The following is a 21453-nucleotide window of genomic DNA, read 5'->3' as shown; positions in this document are numbered from 1 at the left end:
ATATTTAAATTAATATATAACAAGAGACAGATAAATAATTATCTCTACTAATAAAGGCTGTGAGTTTAACTTAGTGATAGTTGATGTTACTTTATTTTTATTTTGTGTGTGATACCGTTTGTTGATTTTTATTGCGATGCATAAATTTTGATGATGTTTGAATGTTGCTTTTTAGATATAAATATAGAGAAAATGAGTATATAACTCTATTTAGTTTCTGCTATAGCAAAATTTAGTACCCTGAAAAATGGGGAAACAAAATTAATTTTAAAATTGTTATCAAATATACTTTTATTTTCGTCACTGTTTTCACTGACTCATCACCATTATCATGTATTTTAAAAATAATAACTTCCAAATATTATCGGCATTCTTTCAATTCTTGTATGATGGGCTATCATCTTTAGTATCAACTTTTGTTGATTTGTTATCATGTTTGTTGGTTTTTGGTTGGAAAGCAAAATATATATATATATATATATTTATTTATTTATTTTAAGATAAAGGTTTGTTTTAATAGTCAAGCATGTTAATTGTACACTAAAATCAGCTAAAATAAAATTATTTAATTAGTGACTAATTTTAGTGTATAAATAATATTTTTAGTGAATTCTATTTAATTTTTTTAAATAAAAGATAAATTATCCCTTGTAATATGACTAATAATTATTAGATGAAATTGATTTATTTATTGTATAATAATAAAAAAGATAAATAAAAAATATGATAAATTTAAGAAAAAATAAAAATAATTATATTTAATTGTCAACAAACATGTATTTTGATAAATTATTTTTTAATTAATTATTAATTGAATTTGATCATTTTTTACCGAATAGAATCATATAAAAAAAATCACATTATCAAATAATGAAAAAAATTGATATTTAAATACGATTGAAATCCTTTTTTTGTGTGTGTTAAAATTATATCATTAAAATTTAAGTTAAATAATAATTCATCCATAAAATATATAAGAATGACTTATCAAAAGATGGACCTCGATATATTAATAGAATAAGATTATAACAGTTTCAAATACTTTGATTTATTCATATATATTTTTTATTTTATAATTATATTTTTTAAATAAATAATGGCATAATAAATTTTTTGATATACCACTCAACATCAAACATTAAGCCCAATTAAAGGGAAACGAAAAAGTTGAACGCATAATTTCATGAATATTAACCAAAACGATGAATATTAACATTTAATCTAACTATCTAGTTAGTTGGTTAGGTTATTGAATTTTAAGTTAAATTAAAAATTAAATTTAATCATGTAAGCTAACCAATTTTATATAATAATCATTAAACATATATATCATAAAAAATAACTTACTCTTTATTTTAAAGAGAGTTGGATAAAATTCACCAATATTTTTTTATTAATACCTAATATTTGAACTGAACATCAAAACGATCTTTAAACCTTTTTATTGTTTAAAATCGTCGATGACATTTACAAATTGGTCTTTAAATTTTTATTTTTAATAATACCTTATCATTCTTTCATAATTCCACATCATTTCTTCATTTTAATTTCATATCATTTCTTGATTTCTTCAAATTCCCCTTTGATTTGTCTTCCCCACCTCCTTTGACTGTGGCCGCGGCCACCACGAGATAGTAAAATGATGGCTGCCTTCATATCCAACATTATATTTAGGATGTGTGTTTTTGGAGAATTATAAATAATTCTTAGAAATTTTAAGATGGAAATATAATATTCCTATGTTGTTTCAAAGTTTGAAAAGCTATTCTTAAACAAATTTGATTCCAGAAAATCAAAATACCATCATTTTAATTCTCACTTTCTCTCTGTGTATATTTGATTCTTATGGAAATAGAATCTGAATAACAAAATAATACTTGAAGCACACACCCTCGTATATTCTTGGCACCTTTGAAAACTGATATATGAAGTTAAGAAAAGGGGGATAATTTTGGAAGAAAGACATATTAAAAGGTTTTAACAATATTAAGATTGATTTTGAGAAATAAAAAATGTTAATTACTATTTTAATTTTCAACTCAAACATTAAAGACTTTACAATCTTTTTTTTTTTCATATATTTTAAGAGTTTTCAATAATTCTTTTGTTTCTCTTATTTAAGAGGCAAGTACTAAAGTGGTGCATTCTTTAATAAGTATTGAAACAAACTGTTTCTAATTAATAAGAGGGTTTATTTTGAGGGTTTTAGTAGGAATCAATAATTTCTTGAGTATCTGATCTATCCTAATTATCTATGTTTCTAAGAACAAATTTCCTAAGGATAGATACATTTGTGAATAGGATTCTTAGAAGAAAATGGATTTTAAAAAATCTTTAAAGAATAAAATGAACTCCACTTTACTTGTTGTCTTAATTGTCACTACAGATATACATTTTGTCAAATTTTGTCAACTTTAATTTTATTATTCTTGAACACTTTTCTGATCATTGTGATTGTAAAGTCCCGATTTTCTTTTGATTGATTATTACCAACAGGAGATGTAGTGCGGAAAAATGAAAGTCAAGATATGTAAAACAATTTACAAAATGTCACAATCTTTTACCAATCAAGATGTTAGATACAAAAACCCTACTTTGGACTAATTTGTGAAATTTCAAGATAAGAAGAAAATGTAACTACTCATTCCCCTTTTGTGTTGAGATATGCCATTGAACATACGTTACTAGCAGTAAGAATCAAAACTGAATTTTATTGGCAGCATTTTGTTCCATGTTAATTATTAGTTGATCAAATAGAAGAATATCATCTCTTCTTGGGTTGCATTTGGGGATTGAGGTCTAAAAGAAAAAAAATGATTTTTTTTTTTTTTATGAAGATATCTAAACTCGCAAGCACACACACCAATATTACAAAATCAAATAAAGGAGAAAATAATAGAACTACAAACAAACAAAGAAGAAGAAAAGAAATTAAATCTAAGTGAAATTAAACAAGATTTATTTGAAGTAATAACTAGGACTTTCAACTTGATTATTATTATTATTATTATCCGAAATACTTAGGAGTTGCTCAAGATATTCAACTCCCAAGTCCTCTAACACCATCACACTACTATTTGATGATGATGATGATGATGATTCTTCACTTTTCCCTTTACACTTTGAATTTTGAGTAGAATCATTTTCCTTTGATGATGACAGTTTTCTTCTCATGTAGTTTCTCTCTTTGAGTGCAAGTGCTGGTGAATACCCTTTGTTGTTGTTGTTGCCACAACTATACTCAATTCCTTGCAAGGAATCTTTGACCTTTTGAACTGGAAAATTGAGAACAGCATTGTAACCTCTCATGGCAAATGCAGCTTCATCATAAGCCAAAGCAGCATCTTCAGCACAATCAAAGGTTCCAAGCCAAACCCTTGTTCCATTCCTTGTTGTGTCTCGAATTTCGGCTGCGAATTTCCCCCATGGCCTTTTTCTTACACCTATGTACCTTCCTTTTTCACCATGATGAACATCTTCATATTCTTCTTCATGCTTCTTGTTCTTCACATTTTTCTCCTTGTATTTGTTGTTGTTACCTATTTTTGGGACTTGTTGTGAAGGCATGGAGAAGTCAATCATATCAAAAGAAGGAGAATCATCAACATTGTTGTTGGAAAATTTTTGGAAGCAAAAATTTGGTGAAGATGATGTTTTCCAATCCTGGATCTCAAAGAAATTAGGGGAAGTCATTTTTTGTCAACTGAGTTTTTTTTTTTTTTTTGGGTTGCTTGAATCCTAGGAACCTATTGACCCTAGGTAGCTGTAACCCTATTATTTATATAGGTCTTGGATCCCATCCAAATGTTTCTTTAGTATTATGAGTTTGGGGAATCTATCAATTGAAGTCATATGATTAATTAAGATTGCGTTGCAACAAATGAAATCCAAGAAAGACTTCGTTTGTCTTATTAGATTATGGATTGTAAAATAATGATTCATGTTACCACTTGCTTGCCCTGCTTATACATTCATGCATGTGAATTTCAGTAATTGTTGTACTAAGGAATTTAATATAGTTAAGAATCCAAACTAGAAAGTTAATTTTTAACTAATTTTAACCAACCTTTTTTATTCTTAAAATTTAAATTGAAAAAATAATTATTTGTACTCATAAATTTTGTGAACACTAAGAAGATTCTTGTTGAAGGTGTTGAATATGAGGTTGAATATAAAAGTCTTCACCTTATTTGTGGCTCCTGTCTCAAGTTTGGTCATGAAATAAAGGTGTGCAAGACTGACAGCAATGCAGGAGGAGGAACTAATGCCAAGGTGATCAGCGATGTAGCAAAGCAGTCAGAAAGCTCAAATTTAAAAAAATCCAGTACATGTGGAAAAGGCAAGTTTTCATTTTGGCAAGTATCTTGGAGATGAGACTGTAAATGTTACTGTCCCGAATTTGGTGGAGAGTGATTTGCATGCTGTTCATGTAGACCATGCACAACATGAGGATTTAGAAGGTTGGACTCAAGTGATTAGGAAAGAAAAGTATAAAATGGGTCAAAAGCCTTCTCCTAGCACCCATCAGGTCCAACCAATAGCAAAGAAGACTCCTAACAAGGCTACCAATACTTGGACAAGGCCTAATCACCAACGTACAACACATGCTACTAGATCCAAAGTAAAATTAAGCAGGGGCATCAATATTGAAAAACCGGTTAGTGTGGCTTCTTTGGGGACCCGGCACAATGTTCATCATCAGCAGCAAGGTGAGACAACAAATGGCACTGTGCGAAAGCGTCCTCGCCCAAACTCTTTGCAGAATTCACTAGTAGATAAGGATGGAGCATTGACGGCGGGTATGGTGCAAGTTTCGACGGAGAAAATTGGGCTGCAACTTGAGAGTCCATTAAAGGCAGGATCGTCGAAGACAGGGACATCATGTTGAGTCTCGGATTTGTTATTGGAGCTCCTTTTTTGCTGTTTTTATGGATAGTTTCAATATCATAGCCTGGAATGTGAGGGGTGCGTCTAACAAGATGGCCCGTGTGCATTGCAAAAATTTGGTTAGAATATATAAACCATCTTTCTTCTTTCTCTTTGAGACTCATACCATGTTTACTAATTTGAAGAATTTTTGGGATAAGTTGGGTTTTCATTGTGTTGGTATTGAGGAAGCAGTAGGACGCAGGGGTGGCATTTGGTTTCTATCTTCTATTGCTAATGCTTCTTGTGTGGTTATTGATCAAATTGACCAATGTATCACAGTGAAAGTGAGTGTGGGTAACTTAGTTTGGCTTTGTAGTGCAGTATATGGGAGTCCTCAATTCGAAAAAAGATGTATGCTTTGGGATCATTTGCGTTCTATTAATTCAGGCCATAATAGACCATGGATGGCCGTTGGTAATTTTAATGAGATTGTGGCACTAGATGAGAGTACATGTGCTTATTTTTCTTCTCACAGAGCTAGTCTATTAGCTACTACTCTAGATGACTGTGAGCTCTTTGATCTTAAAGTGACTGACTGGTAGGAGATATACTTGGTATAGAGCAATTCAGGCTGGCAGGGACTTGGCTAAAAGGTTGGATAGAGCTCTAGTTAATGAGGCGTGGATGACAATGTTTCCTGAGGGTTATTCTGAAATTCTTAGCAGGCTTCATTCTGATCATTGTCCTATTTTAGTTTGTTGTCATGGTAGCCCCAGAGTGAAAGGTTCTCGTCCTTTTAGGTTCCAAGCTGCGTGAGCAACACATCCTTCTTATAAACATGTTGTTAGTAAGGCTTGGAATCAAGAGTTTGGAGGCGTTACTGAAAGGCTTAAAATGGTTCAACAGGCTTCTTTGGACTCCAACTCAAAGATTTTTGAAAATATTTTTGTGCGAAAAAATAAGCTGGAATATCAGATTGATCAGATTCAACGGTGTTTGGAGGTTACCGATGTGTTATCTCTGAGAATTAAAGAAGCTGAACTGAGAGAAGATTACAATAGGCTTTTATTGCAAGAGGAACTTTTTTGGTACCAGAAATCTAGAGAGCAGTGGGTCAAGTATGGGAATAGAAACACTAAATTCTTTCATCTTCAGACTTTGGTGCGTAGAAACCATAATAGAGTACATGGATTATATGTTAGAGATGGGTCTTGGCCTACTGATCCAGATATTCTCCAGGAAGAAGCCCTCTCTTTTTACAAGAATCTCTTTGGTACAATGGAAGAGGTTGAGGTTGATTGTTTAGGGGATGTTCCGATGTCCACTCTAAGCACTGAGGCTTGTGCTAGGTTAATTGACCCTGTCTCTTTTGTGGAAGTCAAGTCAGCAGTATTCAGTATGAGCCCTTTTAAGGCTCCTGGTCCAGATGGCTTTCAAGCTTATTTTTTTTAAAGAATATTGGGAGATAGTAGGCACTGAGATTTGGAATATTTTCCGGAGCGCTTTTTTGGGAGAGTTCTTAAATCCTAGTATCATGGAAACTCTGATTGTGCTTATTCTTAAAATTGATAACCATACCTTTATGAAGGATTTCAGGCCTATTAGCTTGTGTAATGTTGTTTATAAAATTATCACCAAAGTATTGACTAACCGACTTCGGCCTTTTCTTCCAGATATTGTTAGTCCTTTACAAGGAGGTTTTATTCCGGGTCGTGGTGCTCCTGATAATATTATTGTGGCTCAAGAAATTCTGAATTTCATGAAGTATACAAAATCCAAGAAAGGTACTCTTGCTTTTAAAATTGATCTTGAAAAAGCTTATGATAGGGTGGATTGGAGGTTTTTGGAGAGTACTCTCATTGCTTTTGGTTTTTCTATCATCACTGTTAATTTGATTATGACTTGTGTCCGTGCATCATCTCTTTCTATTATGTGGAATGGGAATAGATTGAATAGTTTTGCTCCTAGAAGGGGGCTTAGACAGGGCGATCCAATGTCTCCTTACTTATTTGTGCTTTGTATGGAAAGACTTGCTTGCTATATATCTCATAAGGTGGTCGAGGGTGTGTGAAAACCAGTTTCTGTCACTAGGGGTGGCCCAAAATTTTCTCATTTAATGTTTGCAGATGATCTCTTACTCTTCTGTCAGGCTACAAAGAGTCAGGTCTAAATGGCCATGCATTCTCTTAACATTTTTTGCAAGGCATCTGGCATGAAAGTGAATCTTGAAAAGTCTAAAGCTTTTTGTTCTAAAAATGTGACTGCTCGTAGAAGAGATATTTTTACTAGTGTTTCTTCAATATGTTTTGCTTTGGACTTAGGAAGATATCTTGGAGTTAACCTTAATCATTCCCGTACCAGTAGGGCTTCTTTTCATTCGGTGATTGAAAAGGTGAGGGGAAGATTAGCTAATTGGAAAGGAAGGCTTCTAAATAAAGCAGGGAGACTTTGCCTGATCAATTCTATTGCAGCATCCATTCCTGTCTATCATATGCAGGTATCTTTTTTTCCAAATTGGGTTTGCGATAAATTGTCTTCTATGATGAGACAGTTCCTTTGGAAGGGTCAAGTTGATGGTAGAGGTCTTTCCCTTGTTAATTGGAGGACCGTGATCACTCCAAAAAAATTTGGTGGCCTGGGTGTTAGAGATCCTGCGTGTGTTAATATATCTTTACTTGGTAAATTGGTGTGGCAACTTTTTCATTGTCAGGACAAGCCTTGGGTTGCTCTATTGATGGCGAAGTATCTGAGGAATGAAGGAGTTTTAGATGGCCCTGTCCCTTGCAATGCTTCTCATGTTTGGAAGAGTATCTCAAAGGCTTTTGGTGCTCTTAAGGATGCCTTCTCTTAGTGCGTTGGGTCACTTGATCAATATTTTTGGTTTGATAATTGGAGTATTGAGGGCCCAATTGCTCAAGATGTCCCTTTTGTACATATATCTGACTCTGATTTAACTATTAGAGACGTTTGGAAAGATGGTCAATGGAATCTCCATGATATTTTCTCCATCATTCCAGAAGATGTCAAACAGCGTTTGAATGCTTATAATCCAGATTTGAATGCTGGAGAGAGTTCGGGTTGGTCGTGAGGTGTGGCATCTTCTAGACTCTACTCAGCTAGGAGTGGGTACAGTTGGCTAGCCAAAAGAGAGTTTGACTGGAATGAGCATGATAATTGGTTGTGGGTATGGCGACTGCATATTCCTGAGAAGTACAAGTTTTTGATTTGGCTCAGTCTTCATAATGCTATTCCTACGGCAGAGTTTCGTTTGGGTCATGGTTTACCTTTATCTAGCACCTGTCATCGATGTCAGAATGGTTCTGAATCCATTCTTCATTGTCTTCGGGAGTGCCCTAGTGCCAAGGAGGTCTGGAACCTTTTAGGCCTGTATTCAGATAACTCGAATTTACATGATTGGCTCTACAGAGGTGCAAGGAGTGGAGATATTTTTCTTTTCTTTTCGACCATCTGGTGGATTTGGAGAAGCAGGAATCATGACTTATTTAATATAGATGATTCATGGAGTGCTAGTAAAGTGGTGAGTTTGATTCGTAGTTTAGTAAGGGAGTTTCACACTATTTTTGCTATGCATCAATCTCTGTCTCCTCCTTCACTTTGTTTGCATTGGGTTCCACCTCCAGTTCATTCTGTTAAATTGAATTGTGATGCTAGTTGGTTTGCTCCTTCTGGCTATGCTGGTTTTGGTTGTATCATTCGCAATCCTGATAGATGTTGGTTGAAAAGTTGCACTGGGAAAGTCGAAGTGTGCAGTGTTCTTTTTGCTGAATTGTATGCAATTTGGAGAGGTTTACTTCTTGCTTGGGATAGTGGATTTCGTGAGGTTATTTGTGAAACAGACTGTTTAGAAGCTCTTTTCTTGGTAAACCAAAGAATGCTTGGTAAGGATATTCCGGAATGGGATTTGGCAAAGCATATACAAGAGGTTATGAATTGGAATTGGAGAGTCTCTATTCTTTTAATTCAAAGGACTGCAAATAGTGTTGCAGATTGTATGGCTAAAGCAGCTGCTTCTGTCGCGGACATTCACTCGAATTGGAGCCAACCATGGAGTGAGCTTCAACATCTAATAGATTTAGATATGACCCTAGCCAATTAATTTGGTTTTGTCTCTTTTTTTTCTTTCTTTTCTATTTAGTCACAAAAAAAAAAAAAAATAAATTTTGTGAACACTAACAAAAGTACCCATCAAACAAGAAAATTAATGTTGCACCCATAAAAAATAAGTTCAGTGTGACAAAAATATGCAAATTTTAATTTTTTGTTAGCTTCTTAATAAAATTTTCAAATTACTCCACCCTTTATCTTTAACCAAAATTCTCTCTCTCTTTCTCTCTCTCTTCCAATTCTCAATTTCACATAATTAACACTCCAACAAAATAAGACATAGACACTCTAAGCTAGATCTACAATTGAAAAAAGATGGTGGCGCACGACACACAGCTAATAGCTAATAGCAGTGCCGTCAAATATTGGAAGTGAGGAACAACATTAATACAAAAATAAGAACATTCAAAAAATCAGAACAAGTCAAACTAAAGATATCATAAAAGAACCACAAGACAACCAACCAAACACCACCGTCGCCTGAAAGTTAGTAAACAAGATGCAACAAAACAACAAAATAAGAAGAATAAAAAAGGCAATTGTTGAAGGAACGATCAATAAGAGTAACCTCCATGGTTCTTCAAGCTACATTAAAACAACAAAAGTCCAGTATAAAAACTTAACAATAATAACTAAAAATAAAAAAGACTCACCTACAATACACTATAGAAGCAAAAAGTCAAAAACAAAGATAAGGACGATTTTTCAACTTGGGGTCGTTGTAGAAGCAGAGCTTCAAAGAGGTCGGAGTCAACACGATTATGACGGAGAAAACAGAGGCAGACAAGGCACGAGGTGGAGGCAGAGACAGGCGAAACATGACAAAACCAATGCAGTCGGGGCAACACGGATGGAGAAAGTAGAGGCGAGCAGACACTGACGACGAGGCAATGAGACTAAGGAGCCAGCAAGGGGAGTGACGAGTGACATCCTCCGTCATTGGTTGCCGTTGTGTTCGGCGGTAACCGTGTGGAACTACGGTGAGACATGAGAGGGAATCAGTGATTCCTAGGATAGAGTGAGTTAGAGGACGTAGATCTTGAACTAGCAGGGAAGGAGAGAGAGAGAGAGAGAGAGAGAGAGAGAGAGAGAGAGAGAGAGAGAGAGAGAGAGAGAGAATAATTTGTGATTTTTTTTAAAAAGTCAACATTTGTTACAAACAAAACCTATTTTTCATGGGCATAACATTCGTTTTCTTATTTGATAAATACTTTTGTTAGCGTTTACAAAATTCATGAGTACCAATGGTTGTTTTTTTTTTTAATTTTAAATTCTAAATTTTAAATCTTCTAATAATAAATGTTCAAAAATATTTTATTATAAAAATTAGTTAATATTAGTTATTTAAAAATTACTTACTTATACTACTTCTTCCTAGTTAAATATGCGATCGAATCCTAAATGAACGAGGGTAGATATGTTCATAGGGAAAGTATGAGGAGCCAATGGAATATTTGTACAATGTGTACAATGGAGGTTTAGGGAGTATTAGAGATATAACTATTAGTGTTACCTTTTTTCATCAGCTGAAACTTTTGGGATGAGTGATATCATGACATGGTATTAGAGCTCTAGATCCGAAAGGTTAAGAGTTCGATCCTTGGTGAACCCGAAAATCAGTTTAAGCTTTTCGGAAGATGTTTATTATCCTTAGTACTCGGATGGTTATTTTATATAGTATAGGGGATGTTTATTTTGTAACTCATATAACCCATTGTACACATTGTACAAATAAGCCATTGTCTCCCTAGCGTTTTGTTAGGTAGACAATGACTTTTGTAAACAATGTGAATAATGAGTTCTAAAATTGACCTAATAAAGTAAAAAAATACTCCACTCCCAAATTGCCTCTTAAACCTTAATATTAGGATAACTATCTGCACACCTAGTGAATTGAATATCCAACCATTATTAACTGTGCATAAGTAAATCGAATCAAAAGAAATAATCATCTAATTAAAAATAATCAATATGATCATCTGCATACTTATTGAATTGAACATCCGACATATCTATTGTTCACGTTGTTTAAAATTCTTGTTGTCTACCTATACTTTTTCTTTAAGTTATAGCTCGTTGGCAATCGATTATTATTATTATTATTATTATTATTATTATTATTATTATTATTATTATTATTATTATTATTATTATTATGCATACAATGTCTTAAAGTGGAAATGCCATGCTGCTGGAACGTGTCATGTGGGATATCAAATCCACATTGTTTGCAAAATGCAAACCTTTCTCTTTTCGGGGTTTGTCATTAATTATAGAGGCCAACCCAATATATGTAGAAAGAAATTTCCTTTGAAATGATTTTTCTTAGGTTTTGGATGGAAAGAAGGAAGTGAATAGATGAAGGAACTAAAGATAAGAGGAGCAACACAGAAAATAGAATGGAAGTTGAATTCTTTTTAGTTGCTCCGACGAAAAGAAATTGAGATAAAGGAAGTTAAATAGTAATTTACTTTTATTGTTTGTTTAAACTTTAAAGTGACATACAAAAGAAAAGAAGTAAATATTTCCAGAGAAATAACTATTTATATTATCTTTTTTATGAATCTAAATTTTTGAAAAAAAGTAGTATCATCACATATTAAAGGATAAATATGGTTTCGGTCCCTAAGGTTTAGAGTCAAAATCAAAATCGTCTCTAATCTTATTTTGAATTTAAAATCGTCTACAATATTTTATTTAATATTAAAATTGTCCTTTAGACAATTATACCCTCATCGTCATCTTGTTCATCACAACCCCTTCTTCTCGTTGACATCTCCAGAAGAGAGAGAAAGAGAAGCAAGCCTCGCCGCGCCTGGCCGTCGCCCTCGCAGCGCCGCGATTCACCGTCGCCCTCGCAGCGCTGTGACACCCCCCCGGCGTGCAGCAACGCCCCTGGCTCTCGGCCTCCTCGTGTTCCTCATCATTGTCGAGGAGGTGATGGTGGTGGTGGTGGTAGTGTTCCTCACGTTTTCCAATTTCGGATCTCCCTTGTCTCGGCTTCAGATCTCTCTTTCCTCCCTTCTCCAGTGACCATTTCGAAGACCAGTGGCGGCAGTTGCAACGCGAGCTCTTTCTCTCCGCGCGTGCTTTCTCTTTCTTCTTTCAATGGTGGTAGCAGTGGGATTGAGTGCCGCTATCGCCATTGAAGAGTAGCGGTTTCAAAAGAAGAAGAAGCAAGATGATTCACCGAACATGGAGTCTCCTTACCGGTCCAGCCACCCTCTTTGGTGGTATAGTAACCACGTCGCCGCCGCCACCGAACATGGAGTCTCCTTACCGGTCCAGCCACCCTCTTTGGTGGTATAGTAACCACGTCGCCGCCGCCAACTTCATCCTTGTCAAAAATGTGAAATCCTCTCCTTTTTATGAATTCCCTCTTTTTTTCTCATTAAGTGATTTTCGGTCGTTTTAGATCTTTATTCTTCGAAATGATCAATTTTGATTCGTTTCTATGGAATTCGAAGCTGAATCATGATTTGGGTTCATAGGAATTTTTCAATTTTTTTTGTTATGTTCGTGGCAGTTTCTAAGGTTTGTTTGTATAATTAGGGTTAGCTTTTACTGTGCAATCTGCTGTTAACTATGATCTTGTATGGTTTTGTGAATTGAACTAAAATTTTTGGTTCTTATGATTTGATTTTGTGTTGTTCACAATTAACTTGTAGATTTTAGGAAGTAATAATTTTATTTACCTGAAGATTAGGGATTCCTATAGTGAAATTGAAGAATATATATTGATAATGATAATGAAATCTGAGATGGAGAATCTATTTCATATTATTTGGTTAAAAACTTATAGGAAGATCATTTATAATTTATGCATTAGTTGTATTATCAGTTAATTCAATAAGTTGTTTGGTAGAGAATGCAGAATGAACAGTGGTGGTAGGAACTACAGAATAAATAGTAGTACAGTTGGGGGGGGTATTTTTATCTTTTAAAAATTACTTTATTCAAAAAGACGATTTTAATACTAAACAAAACGTTGCGGATAACTTTAAATCCAAAATAAGATTAGGGATAATTTTTATTTTGACTCGAAACTTTAGGGACCAAAACAATACTTATCTCCAATATTAATTATTAATTTTATCTTTTATATTTATAATAAAATTATTAAATAATATAAAAAATAAATTTAAAACATATAATATCTAATATACTGTGACTATATATAACATACTATTATGTTAATTAAAAATATAATTAAATGAATAACTATTTTTTGCTACATGATTAATACAATATATTTTAATATTAACATTAAATTAATACAATAATAATATATTTTATGATATAATGCATATATATCAATATTATATTTTTTAAATCCATATTATTATTATTTACACTACAATAAAATAATAAATGATATGAAGGATAAAATGAGTCATCTGCAAAAATTAGAATCAAATTTCCAACTTCCCTTACATTTCCTTCCAGTAGGTCCAGAGCTTGACCTGGTTAGAGTATGCAAGTTTACGGTCAATAACTCCTTTTAGCAGAATAAAAGTACGAAGAGCTCCTTGCATGCATGACAGCGAATTGAAGGATGTTTGGGATGCGGAGTCAGAGTGCCTATAGCAGGAGCACATAGAGGAGTATATATATGCGGCGACAGATGGACATATATATACATACTACGAGTAGATGTGTGCAAGGGTAGCGGTGCTAGAGGCGGCACATCCTCATCTGCACTTGCACCAACTCAAACACCAATACCCACAGTAGAGTCGTCGCATCGAGACCAGTAACGAGACCTTCAAGAGGAGGAGGAGGACGACAACGACGACTACGAAGATCCGTAGGATATAGTGTTTTGATTAGTGTATAGTTCTTTTTTGACGTGATTACTTTATTACATTATAATTATTAATTACATATTTAGTTTTCATTAATTTTTGTTTAATTTTAAACAGGTTATAATTATGATAACAAATATTAAATAGAATTTATTTTTTCAATTCAAAAAATATTATGTCAAATTTTGCATCAGATAAATTCGATGTTGTTTGTTTTATTTTTTGAAAGTTAAATTCTTAACAAAAATATTACCATCAGAATTATCAACAAAAAATTTTGACGGTAATCATAGCGCGAAACACAATTATTGATGCCAACGTTACCGTTGGATTTTTTCCTGGGGTAATGTCACCCGAAAGTTGGCCATTTCGCAACATTTACCGTCGAATTTTTTTAACAGTAATTAGTGTCAGAAAGACAAAATCTAACTTTAAAATACTACAGGCAATATTTATATCGTCAAATTTTTTTTGCTAGTATTAATATTAGCATCGAATTCTTTTGTCAATTCTATCGGTAATTCCAAGGATTTTTTGAGTTTTTTTGGTAGTGAATAAAAAGCTTTTACACTTTTTAAAAATGCTTATAATAATTATTAAAAAATTTAGCTATTACCAAATTTGATTTACATAGTTAGAACAACTAAAGTTGTTTCAATGTCGCAAATGCAGTCGACTAAATCCCTGTAACCTCCCAAAATGTATAACGCCCCTTCCTTGCTATATAGTCTAAGCCTTCAAGGAATTGAAGTCTCCACTCCTAGCTAAATTGTAGGTTAGTACTATTTATCTCTTTGCTAGTGGTTACTAGTAATAAATCGTTGCTACCAACACGACTTACCATTGATGGCTTTTCTTAGTAAATCGTTGCTACCTAAAATGATTTACATATAAAATTGACATCATTACGTCATTACAAGAAAGCCGATGAGTACTGTCAAATTTATCGGCAGATTTATCAAATAAATTTGTTGATAATTAGTTTATTGTCGGAATGAATTTGACAGTATAAACGGTGTCGGAAAATGTTTACCGGTGGATTATTCTGTCCAACGCTAATTATTGGTGAATTTTGCAATTAATACGATGAAATAAGCGGTAGATCACTATCGGATTTTTTCGATGGAAATTTTGGCGCCATGTTATGTTTTGTGGTTCCCATTTATCGTCGAATTGTTCCGACGGTATGCAATTTTCTTTTGCACAATCAGCATACAATTAGCAAGTGAATTTTTTTTTTTAATTTTTTAGTATACAAATTCTAAATACCAGAAATCAACTAATGATTTTATTAAATATCAAGGGTTTGAATATAATAAAAGTCAAAGAAGTCAAATACAATAAAATAGACGTAAAATAAAATAAATCCTTAAACCCTACGGATTCCGATAATCGTCGTCAACATCATCTTCTCCCCTGCTGAGGCGGCGGACTAGGTGTTGATGTCAGTGCCCACCAATAGCGTTGCTGCTACCTCCAACGCGCATCTGCTTATTGTACACCGCCATCTGGACTCACAAGCACTCTAGTCGCTCTAGCTTCTCTGTCAGCTCCAAGTTGATGGCAACGGAATCTCTCACGCATATAAGAAGCTCGTTGTACCTCTCCTCAGACTGCTAAACTTGTTGGTGAAGTTTCTGTGTAAGCTTCTGCACCTCCTCCCTCAAATCAACAACTTCTGTGAGATCGACAGGGCTGGTGGCAGAGGCAAAGGCAAATGAAGCCACCAATATGGAGATCCAGAGGCTGCTGGCGAAGAACGACCCCCAACCCGTAGACAGAATTATTATAGGGCTCAAAAGTGGTCTCGTGTCAAACCCTATCAGGATCAATGAGTGAGGCATCGGAACCGGGGTCGTCCCCACTAGGGTGAGATTGCTGGGTCGCGGCCTCCAATCTCTACGTATAGTCCTCCTGTGTAACACACGTTGTGATTAGGATGACAGTTTATTGACTTTAAAACATATACATACATTTCAATCTTAGAATTAATTGAATTCAAATATTGAGCCACAAACCGCTCATAAGCAAATCTCTCCTTGTTGGCCTTCAACATATGGGCATAGTTAAAGATCTCCGCCAATGTCGCCTCACACCCCCCAACGACTTATTAGACTACACATATTAAAACCAACTAATAAAATTGAAGGATTACCATGTGTTCATAACACGTAGCGGAAGAAAAAAAATGAATCCTTAAAGATCTATTTTGTGCTTAAACTTTATTCCAATAATATATAGATCAGATCTAAATACCTGTGTACACTAGTTAAAATCTTTTTCTCCTTTGATGGTACGAAGGCGCTATGCGTATCCACACTGAGACCAACCTTTGCTGTCAACTTCTTGACCAATGGACATCTGATATAAATTGAGAAACCTTCTGCAACTCTTTGCATGCCATAAAATTCTTCTCCAAGAATTAGGCTCACATACACTTATGTGTGTAGAGGTAAAGGAATAAAACCCTTGTGTTTTATTCTCGTTTCATTCTGATTTTTTCTCTACTCTTGGCATACATATATATAGTATGAGATTCGTTACTATTTTTAAATTTGATTCTCAATTCAAATTTAAATCATATCTTGTTATTTTAAACTTGAATCTTTCAAATTTATGAATCATATTATAACTCAATTTGAAAAAAAATCAGTTAGGATCTCATCCAAATTTAGAATTCAAGTTTAGAAATTGATGAGCGGATATTTTATACGCTTTTTGGGGTTAATTTCATATAGTTTTTAGTATGATTTAGTTTGTTTTTAGTATATTTTCATTATTTTTTAGGCAAAATTCATATTTCTGGACTTTACTATGAGTTCGTGTGTTTTTCTATAATTTCAGGTATTTTCTGGCTGAAATTGAGGGAGCTGAGCAAAAATCTGATTCAGGCTGAAAAAGGACTGCTGATGTTGTTGGATTCTGACCTCTCAACACTCGGAATGGATTTTCTGGAGCTACAAGAGTCCAATTGGCGCGCTTCCAATTGTGTTGGAAAGTAGACATCCAGGGCTTTCCAGCAATATATAACAGTTCATACTTTGCTCAAGGATAGATGACGTAAACTGGCGTTCAACGCCAGTTCCATGTTGCAGTCTGGTGTCTAGCGCCAGAAACAGGTTACAAGTTGGAGTTCAACGCCAAAAACAGGCTACGAACCAGAGTTGAACGCCAAAAACACATTACAACTTGGTGTTCAACTCCAAAAGAAGCCTCTGCACGTGTAAACTTCAAGCTCAGCCCTAGCACACACCAAGTGGGCCCCGGAAGTGGATTTATGCATCAATTACATACTTCTGTAAACCCTAAACCCAGACTGCGAAATTGTTACTCAGGTTGTAAATTTGTTGTTCGTTCTCTTCCTGGCAATGGCGCCAAAAACTGGTGCACAATACCATGGTCCAAACATAACTTCACAACTTCGCACAACTAACCAGCAAGTGCACTGGGTCGTCCAAGTAATAAACCTTACGTGAGTAAGGGTCGATCCCACGGAGATTGTTGGTATGAAGCAAGCTATGGTCATCTTGTAAATCTCAGTCAGGCGGATATTAAATGGTTATGGAGTTTTCGAATAATAATAATAAATAAACAGAAAATAAAGATAAAGATACTTATGTATATCATTGGTGAGAATTTCAGATAAGCGTATGGAGATGCTTTCATTCCTCTGAACCTCTGCTTTCCTGCTGTCTTCATCCAATCAGTCTTACTCCTTTCTATGGCAAGCTGTATGTAGGGCATCACCGTTGTCAATGGCTACATCCCATCCTCTCTGTGAAAATGGTCCAAATGCTCTGTCACGGCACGGCTAATCATCTGGAGGTTCTCGATCATACTGGAATAGGATTCACCCTCCTTTTGCGTCTGTCACTACGCCCAGCACTCGCGAGTTTGAAGTTCGTCACAGCCATCCCTTCCCAGATCCTACTCGGAATACCACAGACAAGGTTTAGACTTTCCGGATCTCAAGAATGGCCATCCATGGGTTCTAACTTATACCACAAAGATTCTAATATCTCGGACTCGGTCCTCTATATTAGATATCTAAGAGATACTCATTCTAGCTTGTTTGCATGTAGAACGGAAGTGTTTGTCAGGCACGCGTTCATAAGTGAGAATGATGATGAGCGTCACATAATCATCACATTCATCATGTTCTTGGGTGCGAATGGATATCTTAGAAGCGGAATAAGTTGAATTGAATAGAAAAACAGTAGTACTTTGCATTAAATCATGAGGAACAGCAGAGCTCCACACCTTAATCTATGGAGTGTAGAAACTCTACCGTTGAAAATACATAAGTGATGAAGGTTCAGGCATGGCCGAATGGCCAGCCCCCAAACGTGATCAATATGATCCAAAGTTGAACTAAAAATCCTAATCAAAGATGATCTGAAGATCATGTACAATAGTAAAAAGTCCTATTTATACTAAACTAGCTACTAGGGTTTACAGAAGTAAGTAATTGATGCATAAATCCACTTTCGGGGCCCACTTGGTGTGTGCTTGGGCTGAGCTTGAAGTTTACACGTGCAGAGGCTTCTTTTGGAGTTGAACGCCAAGTTGTAACGTGTTTTTGGCGTTCAACTCTGGTTCGTGACGTGTTTCTGGCGTTTAACTCCAGACTGCAGCATAGAACTGGCGTTCAACGCCCTTTTGCGTCATCTAAACTCGGGCAAAGTATGGACTATTATATATTGCTGGAAAGCCTTAGATGTCTACTTTCCAACGCAATTGGAAGCGCACCATTTGGAGTTCTGTAGCTCCAGAAAATCCACTTTGTGTGCAGGAAGGTCAGAATCCAACAGCATCAGCAGTCCTTCTTCAACCTCTGAATCTGATTTTTGCTCAAGTCCCTCAATTTCAGCCAGAAAATACCTGAAATCACAGAAAAATACACAAACTCATAGTAAAGTCCAGAAATGTGAATTTAACATAAAAACTAATAAAAACATCCCTAAAAGTAACTAGATCCTACTAAAAACATACTAAAAACAATGCCAAAAAGCGTATAAATTATCCGCTCATCACAACACCAAACTTAAATTGTTGCTTGTCCCCAAGCAACTGAAAATCAAATAGGATAAAAAGAAGAGAATATACTATAAATTCCAAACTATCAATGAAACATAGCTCCAATCAGATGAGCGGGACTTGTAGCTTTTTGCCTCTTGAATAGTTTTGGCATCTCACTTTATCCATTGAAGTTCAGAATGATTGGCATCTATAGGAACTCAGAGTTCAGATAGTGTTATTGATTCTCCTAGTTCAGTATGTTGATTCTTGAACACAGTTACTTTATGAGTCTTGGCCGTGGCCCTAAGCACTTTGTTTTCCAGTATTACCACTGGATACATAAATGCCACAGACACATAATTGGGTGAACCTTTTCAGATTGTGACTCAGCTTTGCTAAAGTCCCCAATTAGAGGTGTCCAGGTTTCTTAAGCACACTCTTCTTTTGCTTTGGACCTTGACTTTAACCGCTCAGTCTCAAGTTTTCACTTGACACCTTCACGCCACAAGCACATGGTTAGGGACAGCTTGGTTTAGCCGCTTAGGCCAGAATTTTATTCCTTTAGGCCCTCCTATCCACTGATGCTCAAAGCCTTGGGATCCTTTTTATTTACCCTAGCCTTTTGGTTTTAAGGGTTATTGGCTTTTTGCTCTTGCCTTTTGGTTTTAAGAGCTTTTGACTTTTTCTGCTTGCTTTTTCTTTTTCTTTCTATTATTTTTTTTTTGCTATTTTTTTTCTGCATGCTTTGTATTCACTGCTTTTTCTTGCTTCAAGAATCATTTTTATGATTTTTCAGATTATCAAATAACATTTCTCCTTATCATCATTCTTTCAAGAGCCAACATATTTAACATTCTTAAACAACAACTTCAAAAGACATATGCACTGTTCAAGCATTCATTCAGAAAACAAAAAGTATTGTCACCACATCAAAATAATTAAACTAGTTTCAAGGATGAATTCGAAACCATGTACTTCTTGTTCTTTTGAATTAAAATATTTTTCATTTAAGAGAGGTGATGGATTCATATTCACTACTTTAAGGCATAGACACTTAGACACTAATGATCATGTAATGAAGACACAAACATGGATAAACATTTAACATAGAAAACAAAAAGTAGGAAATTTAAGAACAAGGAATGAGTCCACCTTAGTGATGATGGCGTTTTCTTCTTGAAGAACCAATGATGTCATTGAGCTCTTCTATGTCTTTTCCTTGTCTTTGTTGCTCCTCCCTCATTGCTCTTTGATCTTCTATAATTTCATGAAGGATGATGGGGTGCTCTTGATGTTCCACCCTTAATTGTCCCATGTTGGAACTTAATTCTCCTAGGGAGTTGTTGATTTGCTCCCAAAAATTCTGTGGAGGAAAGTGCATCCCTTGAGGCATCTCAGGGATTTCTTGGTGATGAGCTTCTTCATGCGTCTCTTGAGATCCATGAATAGGCTCTCTTGTTTGCTCCATCCTTTTCTTAATGATGGGCTTGTCCTCTTCAATGAGGATATCTCCTTCTATGTCAATCCTAGCCGAATTGCATAGGTGGCAAATGAGGTAAGGAAAGGCTAACCTTGCCATAGTGGAGGACTTATCAGCCACCTTGTAGAGTTCTTGAGGTATAATCTCATGAACCTCCACTTCCTCCCCAATCATGATGCTATGGATCATGATGGCCCGGTCTATTGTAACTTCAGACCGGTTGCTAGTGGGAATGATTGATCGTTGAATGAACTCCAACCATCCTCTTGCTACAGGCTTAAGGTCCAATCTTCTTAGTTAAACCTGTTTGCCTTTTGAGTCAATCTTCCATTGAGCTCCTTCCACACATATGTCCATGAGGACTTGGTCCAACCTTTGATCAAAGTTGACTCTTCTCGTGTAGGGGCGTGCGTTTTCTTCCATCATTGGTAGGTTGAACGCCAGCCTTACATTCTCCGGATTAAAATCTAAGTATTTCCCCCGAACCATGGTGAGATAATTCTTTGGGTTCGGGTTCTTACTTTGATCATGGTTCCTAGTGATCCATGCATTAGCATAGAACTCTTGAACTATTAGAATTCCAACTTGTTAGATGGGGTTTGTTAGAACTTCCCAACCTCTTCTTTGGATCTCATGTCGGATCTCTGGATACTCATTTTTCTTGAGTTTGAAAGGGACCTCGGGGATCACCTTCTTCTTGGCCACAACATCATAGAAGTGGTCTTGATGGGCTTTGGAGATGAATCTTTCCATCTCCCATGACTCGGAGGTGGAAGCTTTTGTCTTCCCTTTTCCTTTTCTAGAAGATTCTCCGGTCTTAGGTGCCATCAATGGTAATGGAAAAACAAAAAGCTTATGCTTTTACCACACCAAACTTAGAATATTGCTCGCCCTCGAGCAAGAGAAGAAAGAAAAGAAGAAGAAGAAGAAGATATGGAAGAGAGGGAGAGAGGGTTGTGTTTCGGCCAAGAAGGGGATGAGAGGGTTGTGTTGTGTGAAAATGAAGGAGGGATGGAGGGGTTTATATAGTGAGGGGAGAGGGAGTAGGTTTGGCCATAGTAGGTGGGTTTGGGTGGGAAAGTGATTTTGAATTTTGAAGGTAGGTGGGGTTTATGTGGAAGAGTGGATGGATGTGAGTGGTGGTGGGTGGTAATA

Source organism: Arachis hypogaea, chromosome 12 (genome assembly GCF_003086295.3).
Source record: "Arachis hypogaea cultivar Tifrunner chromosome 12, arahy.Tifrunner.gnm2.J5K5, whole genome shotgun sequence".
Taxonomy (NCBI): Eukaryota; Viridiplantae; Streptophyta; class Magnoliopsida; order Fabales; family Fabaceae; genus Arachis; species Arachis hypogaea.
This window is presented reverse-complemented; position numbering follows the sequence as displayed.